General features: G+C 44.6%; 2 non-coding genes across 2 annotated transcripts; one reads left to right on the forward strand and one right to left on the reverse strand.

Annotated features, from left to right (window-relative positions):
• The first annotated feature begins 1,188 nt into the window (after positions 1-1,188).
• LOC112131694 (U1 spliceosomal RNA) lies at positions 1,189-1,353 on the forward strand. The gene has a single exon (XR_002913672.2). It is a non-coding gene; the product is annotated as a U1 spliceosomal RNA (small nuclear RNA).
• A 7,930-nt stretch (positions 1,354-9,283) lies between these two features.
• On the reverse strand, positions 9,284-9,355 carry TRNAQ-CUG (transfer RNA glutamine (anticodon CUG)). Its single transcript has one exon. It is a non-coding gene; the product is annotated as a tRNA-Gln (tRNA).
• Between the last annotated feature and the right edge of the window lie 7,209 nt (positions 9,356-16,564).

The raw sequence follows: 16,564 nt of genomic DNA on the forward strand, positions 1-16,564 counted from the left end.
CTGTTTAAATAACTCTTTATTGCAATTCCCCTGTGTCAAAAAATTGGCTCTGTCTAGGCAGCAGGCAAGGTGAACCTGTTGGGCAGTAACATTCCCCTCCCAAAACCCACTACACAGTGTATGACTCAGTTTATATGAAAGTAAAGGGCAGGAAACACTTGCCTGATAGATTTGCAGAAACGGGGTGGAAACCATAAATCTGCAGAGTATTGTCAGAGTTTGGTGTTGTAGCCTACATATTAAAAGTAATCAGTTAAACACCTGAAATAAAATTTCCCCAAAATATTTTTGCCACATTTGGATGACTTTCTTTCTGTCTTTGCAGCATATAAAGTGTTAACATGAGTTAAGCGCTAAGATCTAGAGAAGGCAGTGAAGAGATGGCAAAACGACTCCAGCACCATGCCTGAGTGTCCAGTATGCTCTGCTGGGGCAGCACATTTTTGTACATTGCTGTATTTGAAAAAAACCCTACAAGATTCATGAAACTGGACAGCCGTCTTTATAACACTCCTAGTGATAAAACAAGTAAGGATGGCTGGTTTGCAGCCGTCTGAGCAGCCTCTCTAGTTTCATAGATACGGTTTCTCTCTGATATTGAACGACTTCCAATGTCAAGCGGCATGCTACATCACAAGGATAACCGTATGTGAAAAGAACCAGTTTTCTTTGTAATCCTAAACTTTCTAGTTTCGCATTAAAAGCCATTATTCGAAGAAGAGCGCCCAGGTTCCAGCTGGCCGCCAAAGGGGTCCTTGGCATCACAGGCTAAGAACCTACTTCTTTGGGAGAGACCAGGGGCGGGGAAGGGAGGGAAAGGAGATAGAGGCAGGTGTCACTTCCTCCGCCGGCTCCTGCAGCGGGTTGGTGGGCTGAGTGGCGGAGTGTCGGGCGGAAGAGCAGATGGGCACCGGGAAAGGCGCTGTCGGTGACATCACGGATAGCGCCATTCCTATGTAGATGAGGCAGCTCAGGGGCTGCTGCTTCCCACGAAGGATTTCTCCTGCTTTGGGAGCAAGTCCAGGACCGCCGGTTGGACGTGAGAGTCCCAGCTGTGTGTCAGGGCTAGGAGGGGTCCGGGTGGCATGGGGCGGGGTGGGGTTGGGGGTGCGGGTGCGCGGGGCAAGTGACCGTGTCTGTAAAGGTTGAGGCGTATGGAGCTGTGGCAGGGCGGAGGTGTGTGAACTCATACTTACCTGGCAGGGGAGGTAGCATGATCCCTAAGGTGGTTTTTCCCAGGGGGAGGTTTTTCCATTGCACTCCGGATGTGTTGACCCCTGCGATTTCCCGAAGTGTGGGAAACTCGACTGCATAATTTGTGGTAGTGGGGGACTGTGTTCGCGCTTTCCCCTGAATTTTCTAGTGCAAAAAGCAGGTTGTATGCAAAAGTCTACTTCTCGCTTTTTTTTTGCAGTATAATTTTGGTGGTGGTGTGTTGTTCTTACAGCCGGATAGCAGGGAAACAGGAAGTAACATGTCTCCATACTTCCTGACGGAGAAATAAGCTTCAGGCGTTGTGTTCCTGTTTAACACAAGCTAAGCAGCGCGAAGGCCGCACAGCTCCTTCCTTTCAACATGAGGCTGCTTTTTGCAGAGATTGGTCCATAGTCTCCAGTCTCTTGGGGTCTCACGCTCTGTAAAAATCTTCGTGTTTTTCCCTATCCCCCAATCACCTTTTACACAGCCTCTGCTTCTAACCGCAGCCCCCTCAGGAGTTTATAGGATTTGTGTGCTAGCGGGGAATGTGTTCTCACCTGGTAGAGCCAGGTACAAACTACGCAGACGGGCGCTGTTCTTTGGGAAGAAAGCAGGGCCTTTGGGGCTCTTAGTGTCCCCGTTGGGTTGTAGACATAACACGCTTACTTTGTGGAGGGGAACGGGTCTGCGGGCGCCCAGGGGCCCTAACGCAATTCATCCGGAGACCCGCAGGTCAGAACCGCAGTCTCATCTGTCTTGGCGAAAATGCGCTGCGATCCTCCCTGAAATATAAGGCGGGAAATTTTATGAGGAGCCGGGTCCACTATCTCCTGCCGTTTAGATATCTAGTCTTTCTTCAGACTTCATTTAAGCAACAGCTTCTTGTTTGATATCTCGCTTCCACATCCTACATCCATTGCCAGGCAGCTTTCTAGATAGCACCCCGACCCATCCTTCCCACCCCCAAGCCGCCTCTTTCTATCTCTGGCGCCAGTGTCCTCCCCCTCCCTCTTTCTTCGGGCCCTCGCTTATCACCTTCATGGACAGGAAATACTTAGCTCTCTCTCAACCTGCGTTTTGCACCAGACACGCATCAGTACCCTGGAAAATTCGGACGTTTCCTTAATACCCCTTCTCAAATGGCATTGTAAGTTCATCTCTTTTTAACTCCCAGAAGTATCTAATTGGTTTTGTCCCTGCACTACATGAGCACAAGAATTCCACTACAGAAGAAAACCCCAGGCCTAGTGATGGCGGTTCTGGGCATTTTGCCAGCCTCTCCCAGGGTGTGTTTTCTGACCCCACCCACTTCTGATCTGTAATGTCCTGGTCAATAGAAACTACCTGGCCCAAACGGAAAAGGCAAGGAGGACCACGGCAGGAAGGCCTATGGCGTCCCCTGGTGGCTACCCTGGGGACGGCACTCATAGATCCGCATGTCCCGAGAAGCCTCTGCCATCCCAAACCGGGCGCGGTGCAGAAACCCGCGGCTCCAAAGAAAACCGGCTAGAACGCACAGGACGCCCAGCGAGTGTTCAGGACACTGCGAGTGGAAGCCGTACTTCCTACGGACTGATCTAGTTTGATGAAGACGAGCCATTTACTTCTAACCCCAGCAGCGGACATTGCCTTGCTCAAATATAAAATATATGAACCAAGACTGAAAACAACTTTCATTGCGTTACTGATGAGCAAAAGGGTTTTTAGAATGTTTAAGAAACGTCCCTTGTTTCGGGACCGTCATCACTAACGTATGCTTGGGATTCCTCATCGAGGAGTTTCTGAGCAAAAGGAGCCCACCAATCCAGTGGCTGAGAACGGCTTGGATATTGGCTTCCAGGCGCATCAGAAATACTGAGGTTCTGACAAAGACGTGAGCTTCTGTCTGCCTTTGGGAAGGCCTTCTTCCAGTCCTGGCGCTGCCACTTGCCTTCTGTTTGACCTTGGGCCAGGTCCTTCAATTTGCTAGGCTTCAAGTTGGAAAGTGTTACAGGAAAATAATAATATAAAGTACTTCTTAGAGTTATTGCACAGATTACAGAAGATAGTCTAATAGTACAACTAGCATGGTGTGTGACTTACATTAAGGATTTGCTGATAGGAAACAATATCCCAGATAAAGTTTCTTCCCCTTAATTATGAAATATAAGAAAGGAAATTGTGTAGACTTCTGCTTCAGGCCTCAACTTTTTTCAAAAAACATTTGAATGAATTTTGCAGTTGTGAAGGTGACATCCTTTTACAAAATAAGTTAATACTAAAGAATGACAAATGGAATTTACAAAACATATATTCACAAAAAGAACTTGTTCTTAGCAGCTTTGTTTACAATAGTCCCGAAACTGGAAACGGTTCATATGCATCAAGAGGTGAATGACCTATTGTGATATATTCACCCAGGGGAAGATGGGACAAATTATGGAAACATGAGATAGGATGGGTGAATCTCAAAAACCTCGTGCTGAGTGATGAAAAGAGTGCATCCTGTGTGGCGCCATCAAGCTGAATTTCTAGAACAGGTGAAACTAACCTGTATAGTGACAGAAACTACATCATTGATTGCTGGGTTCAAGGGAGTCGAGAGGACTGACTACAAAGGGCACAAAAGGACCTTTTGGAGTAATAGACATGTCATCAAAGTTGAAATGGATGCATTGTACCATATTCAACCAATGCCTTAATCAATTTGATTGTAAAAAGTAATAAGAAAACCACTGCAGGCTGCAGGCTGCGTGCGGTGGCTCATGCCTGTAATCCTAGCACTCTGGGAGGCTGAGGCAGGCGGATCACCTGAGGTAAGGAGTTTGAAACCAGCAGGCCAACATGGTGAAACCTCATCTCTACTAAAAATACAAAAAAAAAAAAAAATTTTAGCTGGGCGTGGTGGCGGGTGCCTGTAATCCCAGCTACTCGGGAGGCTAAGGCAGGAGAATCTCTTGAACCTGGGAGGTGGAAGTTGCAGTGAGCTGAGCTGGCGCCACTACACTCCAGTCTGGGTGACAGAATGAGTGATGCCACGCTAAAAAAAAAAAAAAAAAAAAAAAAGTAAAGAAAAGAAAAAGAAAAAGGCCGGGTGCAGTGGCCCATGCCTGTAATCCCAGCACTTTGGGAGGCCGAGGCAGACGGATCACGAGGGCAAGAGATCGAGACCATCCTGGCCAACATAGTGAAACCCCATCTCTACTAAAAATACAAAAATTAGCTGGATATGGTGGCGCACACCTGTAGTCCCAGCTACTTGGGAGGCTGAGGCAGGAGAATCGCTTGAACCTAGGAGGCAGAGGTTGCAGTGAGCTGAGATCGTGCCACTGCACTCCCGCCTGGGCGACAGAGAAGACTCAGTCTCAAAAACAAAACAAAACAAAACAAAAAAACAAGAAAAGAAGGAAAACCACTGCAAATCATAATGGCTTCTACTTAATTTAATGTACGTTTAGCTTTAGAAGATTCCTTTAGAAAAGTGTCTCTCTAAATGTGACTGAGAGTTCAGGAATTCCTTCATTTGTGTTTCTGTCTCTGTCTTCAGTTAAATTCATGCACTATTAAATGGAATATTTGTAAAATAAAAATACAGTCTAAGCTCAATTTTACAAAAGCATATATGTATATGGATATATATAAATATATAACTCATATATATATATATATATAGCTTTCTTTATTGTTCCATTTTTTCTTTTGTGGGTGCATGGGGCGGGGGACAGTCTACCTAAAATATACATTCTCTCTGTAGATATACCAGAAGAACATGACTCAATGTGTGTTGCCCTAATGTTAACAAAAGTTATTTTGAACTTAAGGTGATCAGAAATTTTATGTATCTGTACTTTTTCTGTATTGGTGGTATGGTCTATGCTAAGCATGTATAATTTTTTTTAAATGAGAGTAACTTTAAAATTGGAAGAAAAATATGTACATATGTGAACAGTACTTTGCTAATATGGATAACTGGTCATCTTCTTCTTTCTGTATCTTTCATATTTTTAAATGGAAAAACTCAATGACCTGGAAGTGAAAGGACAGATTAGATATGGAAGGGGTATGGGGCAGGTGAGAGGAAAATGTAACGGAAGGACAAACCCAGTTCTGGCAGGACCATGTTTAAGTTGAAGGTTTCTGGGGAGCAGTTGTTGGGATAAGAAGGAAATGGGAGAGGCAGGAGACATGAAAATATTTAGGACAGTGTATTGCCTGTCTTATCATTCCTCCTCCTTTTGTGTTTCTTCAAAGGAAATACACAGACTTACATTTCTTTTCAAGCATGCTTACAATTTGTGTTTATCTTTTATTAGTGTAATTGCCTGCTAGGTTTATCTTGCTGGTTGCCCAGAAAAGCCAATGGAGCTGAGCACAGCAGGCTTTCTACAATAGAGAAAAAATTTAATAAATGCAAAGGCAGCTGAAGGACCAGGACAGGGGTTTATTATTACTCAAATATGCCTCCCCCCAAATTCAGAGACTAGGGTTTTTTGTTTGTTTGTTTTTTTGGATAGTTTGGCAGGCAGGGGGGCTAGGAAATGGGCAAAGCTGATTGGTTGCGCTGGGGATGAAATCACAGTGTCAGAGCTTGTTTACAGCACTGAGTCAGTCCCTGGGTGAGGGCCACAGGACCAGATGAGCCAGTTTACTGTTCTGGGTGTGCCAGCTAGTCCATCATAAGGCAGGGTCTGAAAAATACCTTGAACACCCTGTCAAATCTTAGGTTTGACACTAATACTGTTATATAAAGGCACAGTTGGGGAGCTTAGGAATCATGTGGCTTCTGGCTGCATGGCTCCTGAGCCATAATTTCCAATCTCGTACCTGATTTGTTAGCTTTGCTAAGGAGGTCTGATCCCCAAGAAAGGAAAGGGTTTGTCTCAGGAATGGGCAATCATCTCTGTTTCAGACTTAGACTTGGAACTAAACTCCTCTCATAGTTAGCCTGGCCTTTGCCCAGGAATGCACAAGGGCAACTCAGAGGTTAGAAGCAAGATGCAGTCAGTTAGGTCAGATTTCTTTCACAGTCATAGTTTTCCTATGTCAGGTTTTTCTCACTGTCATAATTTTTGCAAGGGTGGTTTTGTTAGGAGCAGTAGAAATGCAGTGGTTCTGAGAATGTCTTCTGGAGACAGGCTGCCTTCACTTCAAATTCCTGCTTTCAAATCCTCCTTTGCTGGCTGAGTGACCCTGGGCAGGTCACTTAACATCTTTGTACATCTCAGTTTTCTCATATGGAAGATGAAGGTGATGGTGTGACCTCTGCCTGAGGTAAGGACTAAATGAGTAAACATATGCACACTCATCAACTGTGTGTGACATGTGGCACTTTGTGATTCAGGCACGGTTGATGATGTGCATATGTTACTCATGTGCATGTTAGCTCTTGTATTTTGCCTGCAACACTGCACAAAGAGCAGATGTGATGAAAACCGGTTGCATGGAAGTTATAGCAGTGATACTTTACAGTGGCCATGCACCCTCCCAGGGAGACTGCAGCAATCCTTTCACCAGCAGTAACCTCCTGGGCTGGGAGATCCCAGGAAGGCCCCTCAATCTCCAGCAGGTTTGACCCTCAAGGAGCTTCAGGGAATGAGCTAGAGAAGTATTTCTATCTGGGGGGAACTGGGAGTTTATTAGCTCATCTGTTCAGCTCATCCAAAGGGGAATAATGATTCAATTTCTTGCTTCAAATCTGCCCCAATAAAATTTTTATAGTTTTACAGTGGAAGACATTTGTACATGTAGGGGAGGAAATATGACTTTTCCTCACCCAGCCTAGGTTCACTGCTGAGACCCTTATAGCAAAACACAGACTAATAAGAGAAGAGCATATGTATGTATTTAATGTAAGTTTTACATGACAGGAGCGCCTTCCAAAGAAAATGAAGGCCCATGGAAACAGCTAAACCTCAGCTTTTTGTTTGTTTGTTTGCTTTTTAAGAGTAGTTTTATTGAAGAATGGATAGTCATGGAGAAGTATGATAAGACAATAAAAGTATGATCTAACAGTAACAAACTGGGGAAAACATGGCCAGACCTCTTTGTTCAGGCTCTTCTCTGTGTCACTGTGTCTTCACACTCCAGGATGCACGTTTCCTCTGGGTACAGAGAGGGCACATCTCACCTAAGAGTCTTACAATCGACTTCAGGGAAGAAGGGCAAGGGGAGGGTGACAGTGACCTTCCTGCTTCTGTTGTTTACTCAAATTCCTTTAGCATAAAATATTCAATACCCCAAGATGTTATATTTTGGAGTAGCATGTCCTGAACCCCATCATGCACATGCAACAATACCCAGAATCTTTGAAGAGTGATGACTACAAAATATTTAAATTCAAAATACAAATGACGGCCAAGTGGGTTGGCTCATGCCTGTAATCCCAGCAGGGAGGTTCAGGGAGGCCCAGGCAGGCAGATCACCTGAGTTCTGAAGTTCGAGAGCTGCCTGGCCAAAATGGTGAAACCCTGTCTCTACTAAAAATACAAAAATTAGCACACCTGTTGTTCCAGCTACTTTCAGGGGGTGGGGAACGGGTGGGCTGAGGATCAACTGAAACAATATCATGTTTACAAATGATTTTTTTTTCCTGTAAGGCTAGTCAAGTGAAGCAGTGGAAGTGGAGAAGAAAAAAAAGAAACCTGTAACTGGTTGTGATCAATTATTTGTAAACAGGAATGAATTTTTTATGCACTATACTCTGTTATCAAAGTTACATATGCTGCAAAGCTGGTGGTGAACAGCAGTGCCCTGGTCCCTTCCTACACTTATCTGTAGGGATAACAATTTTTAATGCATACAGCCAACCTCTACATAAATATTGTTACTCTTTGACTGTCCAATTTTCCATCCCAGGCCCTGCAGTCCAGCCTGCAAGGGGAAACGGAGTTTGTTTTTCCTTACCTGCCAGTCCACTCCAAGGAGCCAAGAAGGCGTCCTCTCACCCCCCCTCCCCCAGCTCGTCCTCCAAACTGAGCCCCTCAAAGACTGCGGTGTTTTCAGTCCTTCGTAACCGCTCTCAGCCCCAAAATATGAAAATCAGAGCGATGCTCCTGAGCCCCTGGAGTGACATCTTAGTTCGCTCCCAAGACCCATCAGGAACCTCATCCCGAGTGCTCTGAAGCGCAGGAGAAAACATTTTAAACTCTGGTAGCGTCCTAAGGCGTCTTCTCCTTGGGGCAGGGTCCTGACAGGACGAGGGGGAGCCCCACCGTCAGAGACTTGCCCCTCAGAGCTGCTCAGGCTCCTCTTCCCCGTGGTCCTGCGGGAGCTCAGCCTGGGCGGCCGAAGATCAGAACCCGCGCTCCCAGCCCGCGCTCCAGCCGGTGCTCCCAGCCCGCGCGGATCTCTCTTTCCGGCTGAGATCTTGGGAGGAAAGAATGAAATTTCCCGGAGTCAGGTTCCAAAGCTAAGTGAAACAGCGACTTTTAGGGCCCGCAATAGAGACGTAGGAGCTAGAAATTCGGCATAAAAATCTGAATATGAAGAACAGAATAAATTAACATTCGGAATTGGATGGGCCTTGCGAATAAAGCAGTGCTACTCCCAAGTTAGGTCTCCAACCATCGATCGTAAACTGAGACACAATCTCCAATGACTGAGCTAACCCCATCAAAATTTCTCACGCCACCTTTTACTTACCAAAATGACAATGGATGCGATTATGAGATTTCCCGGATGAAAGGAATCTCGGGGTCTAGGATCGAGGGGCGGCAGCCTTTTTAGTGGAGGAGACCTCTCACCCCGAGGCCCAGGGTCGCCCTGAGAGGGGATGAGGACTTGCTGGGTCGCTGGGTCCCTGGCGGGGGGAGTCCGGGCCTCCGATTGCTGGGTGCCAGGAGGCTGGCCCTGAAAGGGGACCCTCCAGGCTCGGTGACCCCGAATGGATGATTCGGCGATTTCGCTGTGGTCCGGGCCACTGTGAGAACCCGGTTTCTGGGACCCCGAACACCGAAGACGGGATGAGGAGCGCGGGGTGCATCGCGAGGCTCAGACAAAGGGAGTAGAAGGGACACGGAGGCTCGTAGCGCAGAGCTTCTGAACATCAACAGAATTCCCATTCCATTTAGGGAGTAAAACACGGCCTTGCCGTCCTAATTAAACAGAAAGGTTCCACCGAGACTCGAACTCGGATCGCTGCATTCAGAGTCCAGAGTGCTCACCATTACACCATGGAACCTCACAATGCGAACTTTCCAGAGGTGTCTGAATTTCTAATAAGTAGCAATAGTTCCCACCCACCCATGTTAAGGCATTTCTATTATCCCACAAGCAACACTCCAAGAAGGTGGACCTGCAGGAAGGAGCCATCCTTCTTGCTTTCTCTCTGCCCTCTCCTTTGATCGACTTCTATCATTTCATTTGCACCTCGGAAAATGAGGCAAAAATCCACTGCTAGTTTAGGGCCAGAGAAGAGCCCCTGAAGCCTCTGTCATAGTTTCCTGTGCCGAGGTGAAATTTATTTCTTCCTTTCTTCATTTCTTGTTTTCTTTTCTTTTCTCTCTCTCTCTTCTTTCTTTCTTTCTCTTTCTTTCTTTCTTTTTCTTTTCCTTTCTTTCTTTCTATTGAGACAGAGTCTCCTTCTGTTGCTCTTTCTTTCTATTGAGACAGAGTCTCCTTCTGTTGCTCAGGCTGGAGTGCAGTGCAGTGGCAGTGGGCGATCTCCCCTCACTGCAACCTCCGTCTGCTGGGTTCAAGTGAATATAATCCCCAGTAGCTGGGATTACAAGCGTGGGCCACCATGCCTGGTTAAATTTTGTATATTTAGTAGAGATGAGGTTTTGCCATGTTGGCCAGGCTGGTCTTGAACTCTTGACCTCAAGTGATTTGCCCACCTTGGCCTCCCAAAGTGCTGGGATTACAGGTGTGAGCCACTGCGCCCAGACCGGAGATGAAATTTCTGCAAAATTTCTGTTATTTTCTTTATGCTTTGCCTCTTTTCTGTTTGCCCAAGGAGGCCAGATGATTTTCAAAACAGGACATGGGACTTCCTGGGCGCCTTGCCCCCTTCCTCTCTGTAGTATATAACAGAAGACAGCAATCAAATGAGATTGGGAAGCAGGGAATCATTCATTGTCTTGTTCATATACTTCTATGTTTGTTTGGTTGGTTTTAACAAAATTTTCTCACCAGAAATGGAAATTTTTTGGATTTAAAATAAATGCAATCAGCCATATTTTATATTTCTATAAAACACTCAAAGCAGGGCATACTCACCTGCTATGACTCAAAATCAACCATATACTGTCAAGGTCAGGAGGCAGGGCCCTGACATTTAAGCACAGTGTGTTTTCTCAGAATTGGCCAAGTTGATGCCATTCCAATTTCTCAATATCTCATGACCCATTAATTGCGGTCTTTAAAAGTGTACATGTATCGTTACTGAAAGCCCAGGTGTTTGGTCTAGGCCCTGCTGTTCAGCTCACAGAAAGCCAATCATTGAGACACTGAGTATTGCCAAGGAAGAAGGCTTTAATTGGGTGCTGCAGCTGAGGAGACGGGAGATCAGTCTCAAATCAATCTCCCTGATCAACTAAAGTGAGGGGTTTATGTAGCAGGGAAGAAACATAACTGTGAGTAGGAAAAGAGGAACTGGGGGGGGGTGAGGAAGCACTCATGATGAGTGAGGGGTCTGGCATCTCATTGTCTGGATGCTGTGATCTGCTGAGTTTCAGGTCTATGATGCTTTTTGAGAGGCTGAGGGTCCTTTCCTGAGGAATGAACTCAGATAAAACAAATGTAAGTTTCAAGCTTTAAGACTAGAAGGGTCCATTTCTACATCTATCCAAAAACACTGTCTGTGGGACTATTGCATCAATTTCAGTCCCCACTTTCTATTTGTCAGTTCCTCAATCATGGGGAATCTGGTCATCCATTTTTCTGGCTGTGTCATGTGGAGAAGGGGCATCCTGGGCAGCCCCACACCATGGGTGACCGCATGGCCACCCAGGAATCAAACATTCATCTAATACCAGTTTCTCCTGAAATACAATCTTCCTCTCTCCAGTTCCCCATTTCCACTAAAGACAAAACACAGCAGGACCAACCTACCTGCAAAAGAAGCTTCAGTCCCATATACTTGGCCTGATTACCCACACAAAGTGCAGCAAGAATCATTGTTCATATGGGCTCTCCTAAATGGGCTTTGCTGGAACATTTCACACGCCATTTCAGGCAAAGCCCTGGGAAATTACCAATTCCTCCACCTGTGTCAGGTTATACAAGAAAACAGAATCTTATTGAACTTATGCAAACAAACACATTGTCATGAATTAAGAATATTCAGTTTACAAATTCTGGAGAAATTCAGCAGAGAGAGAAAAATATGCCTCAAATTCTGTTTAGAAGACTATTCTACTCAATTGTTGCAGGCTACAAATAGCTCAAAAGGAAAAAAGTTCTCCAGACTCTGAAGAATAAACAATGTTTCAAACAAACAAACAAACAAAGGACATAAAAACTTATTTCAGTCTTCCATTAGTTTAATCCATGCAATCATCTCCTGCTTTGCTTCATACTGGGCTAGCAATCTCTATGAACACATCAGTCTTTCTATTAGTGTCCTGGAAATTTTCTCTTTAGTTCAATGGCACGATCTACAGAGTTATCAGAAACCTGCATCCAAGAGTCCTTTTCATGGACTTCCCCAAAAAACCAAGGCCTGGACTGTAACTGATTATAAGTCACTTTTTGAGAAGAATCAAAGCAAAACAACAATTGTGGATGACAAAAGCCTTAAGACAGCCATAGTTATAGATACAGCTGACAAGGGAATTTGGTTGTTTCTGTGGCACACAACAATTTAACATAATAATCATAATTATTACTGACAGCATATCAGAACTCTAGGAGTCTCATACAATCCTGGAACGCACATTAACAACACATCTGTGTCAATAGAACCCAAAGGAAGTTAAACACCACCTCAGATTTGACAATGCTTCATGCATAGTTCTAGCAAAACAAATAAGCCTAAGAAGCCTAATATATCTCTCTTGAACTTCAAGAACCTAATATCCAAAAAGTTAATTTGAGGTCCAAAGGGCTGAATTTAGAAATTTTACTCTTAGAAAGTTTGCCAGATATCAAATTTTTGAGACACTTGATATCACAAAATAGGATCACAGGTCACCTTAGAATAGTCAATCATTTAGCCAAAAGGTAAACAAAAATATTTTATCTATTATTAATATTACACAAACATTTTGATCAAAAGAGAAAACTAAATTTTACCTTTGTGTGGTGTATTAAAATGTTAAAGATAATTTTAATAAAACCTTATACACAAATTTAATTATAATCAGTTTGATCATAAGGTAAGAGTTTCAAAAACCTTTCATGACCCTTTATACTTTTCTATGAAAAAGCAGACGAATGCTCTAGAAAACCCCATCATTCCGATACACGGGGCCAGTTGCTGGCCTTGCATCAGTGTGCTTCTGAGTGTAATGTCTAATTTATAGAAAATCTCTGAATTTGAGAGGCCAGGGTGGGTGGATTACTTGAGTTTAGGAATTTGAGACTAGCCTAGGCAATATGGTGAAACATTATGTCTACCAAAAATGCAAAAAAAAAAAAAAAAAAGAAAGAAAGAAAAAAGGAAGGAAGGAAGGAAAGAAAAGAAAAGAAAAAAGGAAGGAAGGAAGGAAAGAAAAGAAAAGATAAAAGAAAAGAGAAAGAAAAGAAAGTCTCTGAACTAAACTTATCCCTCAAACTCTGGCCTTACAATTCTCATGTGCCCACCTCTTCTGTCCAGAGGAAGAGGGGGCATGAGGAGGAAGAGGGGGCACGAGGAGGAAGAGGGGGCATGAGGAGGAAGAGGGGGCATGAGGAAGAGGGGGCACGAGGAGGAAGAGGGGGCATGAGGAGGAAGAGGGGGCACGAGGAGGAAGAGGGGGCATGAGGAGGAAGAGGGGGCATGAGGAAGAGGGGGCATGAGGAGGAAGAGGGGGCATGAGGAGGAAGAGGGGGCACGAGGAGGAAGAGGGGGCACGAGGAGGAAGAGGGGGCATGAGGAAGAGGGGGCATGAGGAAGAGGGGGCATGAGGAGGAAGAGGGGGCACGAGGAGGAAGAGGGGGCACGAGGAGGAAGAGGGGCATGAGGAGGAAGAGGGGGCACGAGGAGGAAGAGGGGGCACGAGGAGGAAGAGGGGGCATGAGAAGGAAGAGGGGGCATGAGGAGGAAGAGGGGGCACGAGGAGGAAGAGGGGGCATGAGGAGGAAGAGGGGGCATGAGGAGGAAGAGGAGGGGGCATGAGGAGGAAGAGGAGGGGGCATGAGGAGGAAGAGGGGGCATGAGGAGGAAGAGGGCGCATGAGGAGGAAGAGGGGGCATGAGGTGGAAAAGGGGGCAGGTGGAATTGTTGGGTCTAAAGAGATTAAATTGTTTCAATTTCTGGTTCCGCTTCTCATGAAAGAAGTTCATTTTGATTGTCATCTTCCCCAGGGTCTGAAGATGAGGCATTGAATGGTGTTTAATATTCAAGATTTAGCAGGAGTAGATGCCTTTTTCAGACCCAGGAGTCAAAGTCCTGTAAGCTAATAGCACAAGGATTAGTTAATAGGACATTTGTGCTGCAGAAAGTTCTATTTCTCTCTAACATGTCACCAATAAAAACACTGTGATTTGGTGCCCAGTAGTTACTGCCTGCAGCACTTCAAACCATTGTATTAAAGTGGTTAGGATACTCCTTGCCTGTAACTAGTTGCCAGCATTCTAATGACAGACTGTGATTGAAAGCATCAAAAATGTGACAGAACCTATGCCAAACTTTTCAAAGTAAGACAATTAAATTTTCTCTCCATCATTTAACAAAATGTTAAATGCAAATATCAGTTTTGGAAATTCAGTATGAGGATAAATAATCTTCTTTTATTTAAATACTATACAACAAAACAAGAACAAAGTGAGAATAAACACACAGTCATTTCTTTTCAGCTATTTTATTTATTTATTTATTTTGAGACAGAATCTCCCTCTGTCACCTAGGTTGGGGTACAGTTGCAGGATCTCAGCTGACTGCAATCTCCACCTTCGAGTCCCGTGTTCAAAGGATTCTCCTGCCTCAGCCTCCTGAGTAATTGGAATTACAGTTGTGTACCACCACCCCCAGCTGATTTTTGTGTTTTTAGTAAAGACAGGGTTTCATCATCTTGGCCAGGCTTCTGGCCTTGAACTCCTGGCCTTCAGTGATCTGCCCACCTCGGCCTCTCAAAGTGCTGGGATTATAGGAATGAGCCAGAACACCCGGCCTTCTTTTCAGCTATTTTAAAAGAGCATAATCGCATATTCCCAAGATTGGTTTCTAGATACTGTACTGATTACTGATTAGGTTGCTTTCACCGTTAAAATCTCCAAACCAGTGCAACAATTGTACATGTTTTGTTTTCAAGTACACACATGAAGGCCCAACAGTGATACAAGGCTTGAGATCAAAAATCACTAGAAATTCTCACAACTTGTTTTTATTACGACTTCATCCAAGTGAATGTCACTTAATTTTAATAATGATAAACACAATTAAAGGAGGTTGAGAGAAATCCAATCAATATAATATCCTTAAGGACAGGCCAATCTTTCCTAAACATGGAAACTTTGTACCCACATCACAGTTTTTCCTCACTAAAGGAAAGGGTCTGCAACCAACTCAAATGATCGATTGAAACCAACTCATATTACTGATTGCATTGAATGTGTACCAAACCTCAGGCCATGGGTGCCTGAGTCCTAGTGTTCTTGTGACATCCCCTGGGAGTGGTGGAACTCTACCTTTCAATGATGGGAAGTCTTGGGCAAGAGCAGGTCTCCTCCCCTTGTCCAGTGTAGACAGCTTTTGTGTCTAACTCTACCTCAGCAGCTGGCCTATACCTGGGGCCAAGGGTTGGACAGGTTCCTAGCTCCAACATTAGTGGTAGATGCCTTTTGCTTTATGTGAGAGAAGCGACCACGTTTTGTGCCTGTGCTCTGGTGGTGCTCTATCATGCAATCATGACTTATATGTCTACACCACTGTGGCAAGCTCAAGAAATTCTCTTTCCCTGCTACATGTGTCTTATTAGCACTAAGCATATGGGAGGAAAGACCCAGCAAATGGGCAAAACAGGCTATGTGTCTGGGACTCTCAGAGATTCTAAGCTGTCACAATAGTTCACACTTGGCCTTTAAGAAATGGTGAAGCCTGTAATCCCAGCACTTTGGGAGGCTGAGGCGGGTGGATCATGAGGTCAGGAGATCGAGACCATCCTGGCTAACATGGTGAAACCCCGTCTCTACTAAAAATACAAAAAATTAGCCGGGTGAGGTGGCAGGTGCCTGTGGTCCCAGCTACTCGGGAGGCTGAGGCAGGAGAATGGCGTGAACCCCGGGGGGTGCAGCCTGCAGTGAACCGAGATCGCGCCACTGCACTCCAGCCTGGGCGACAGTGAGACTCCGTCTCAAAAAAAAAAAAAAAAAAAAAAAAAGAAATGATGAAAACTTCAGTGATTTTTCTCCAACCAACATTTATGGCTGCCATCTTTTCCTTCCATTATCTGTTAAAGATGAACACTTCATCTGTTTGTCCTTCTGTAGGGGGGTTTCTCATGCTTTGGACTTCAGCTGACTCAGGGGCCTTGCAACTTCAGCTCTCTGGTGGGATCAAAACACATATGATTTTGCAGACCATACAGCTTTTTCTTGTCATTAGAGTGGGAACAACTGTCTCTTGCAGCTTTCTACATCTTAAACAACTGTTGAATCACATGTCTGTTTTATAAAATCCTTATCTTTTCCTCTATTTCTAGACTAATTTCCCTTCAGGATACTACAAAAATTCTTTTAGTCGATCACTTCTTTTGAGGCTATGAGGTAGACATAGTGAGCACCTTGACGATCCCTGCAAATGAGCCTATTCATTAGGTGCTCATGGGAAACCTGGGCCCAGACCAGCACTGAAACACACAACTGTCACCCACAGTTCTAGTTGAATTTTTGTCATGAGGCTCTTTCTCCTCAATCAGCATACTAGTCTTAGAACAAGTTTGAGATTGTGACTATCTTAAAATAAGCTTCCTAAGCGGCTACTAAGATTTGCTGGGACTCCAGTTTCTGGTCAAATGTGAGCTAGCAGAGTAAAGACAACATTCTTCATCCAGAAGAAGACAACAGTAAATGGATACACCACATTTTTCATCAACCTGAGAACAATTATCTCAATGAATATTTAAATTAGTGATGAAATACTTGTTTCCTCAAGCGCATGATGCTGAAAATTGGAAAAGTTGCCTTGGTTGTCTAAATGATTGTGTGCTCAGATTGAATTTGAATGTACACAAGGTGCAGCCTCCAGCGGAAAATATTCTAAGAACTGGATGTGGGTAGAGGATGCAATTATGGAACTTGGTATCTTTCC

This window comes from Pongo abelii, chromosome 1 (assembly GCF_028885655.2).
Source record: "Pongo abelii isolate AG06213 chromosome 1, NHGRI_mPonAbe1-v2.0_pri, whole genome shotgun sequence".
Lineage (NCBI taxonomy): Eukaryota > Metazoa > Chordata > Mammalia > Primates > Hominidae > Pongo > Pongo abelii.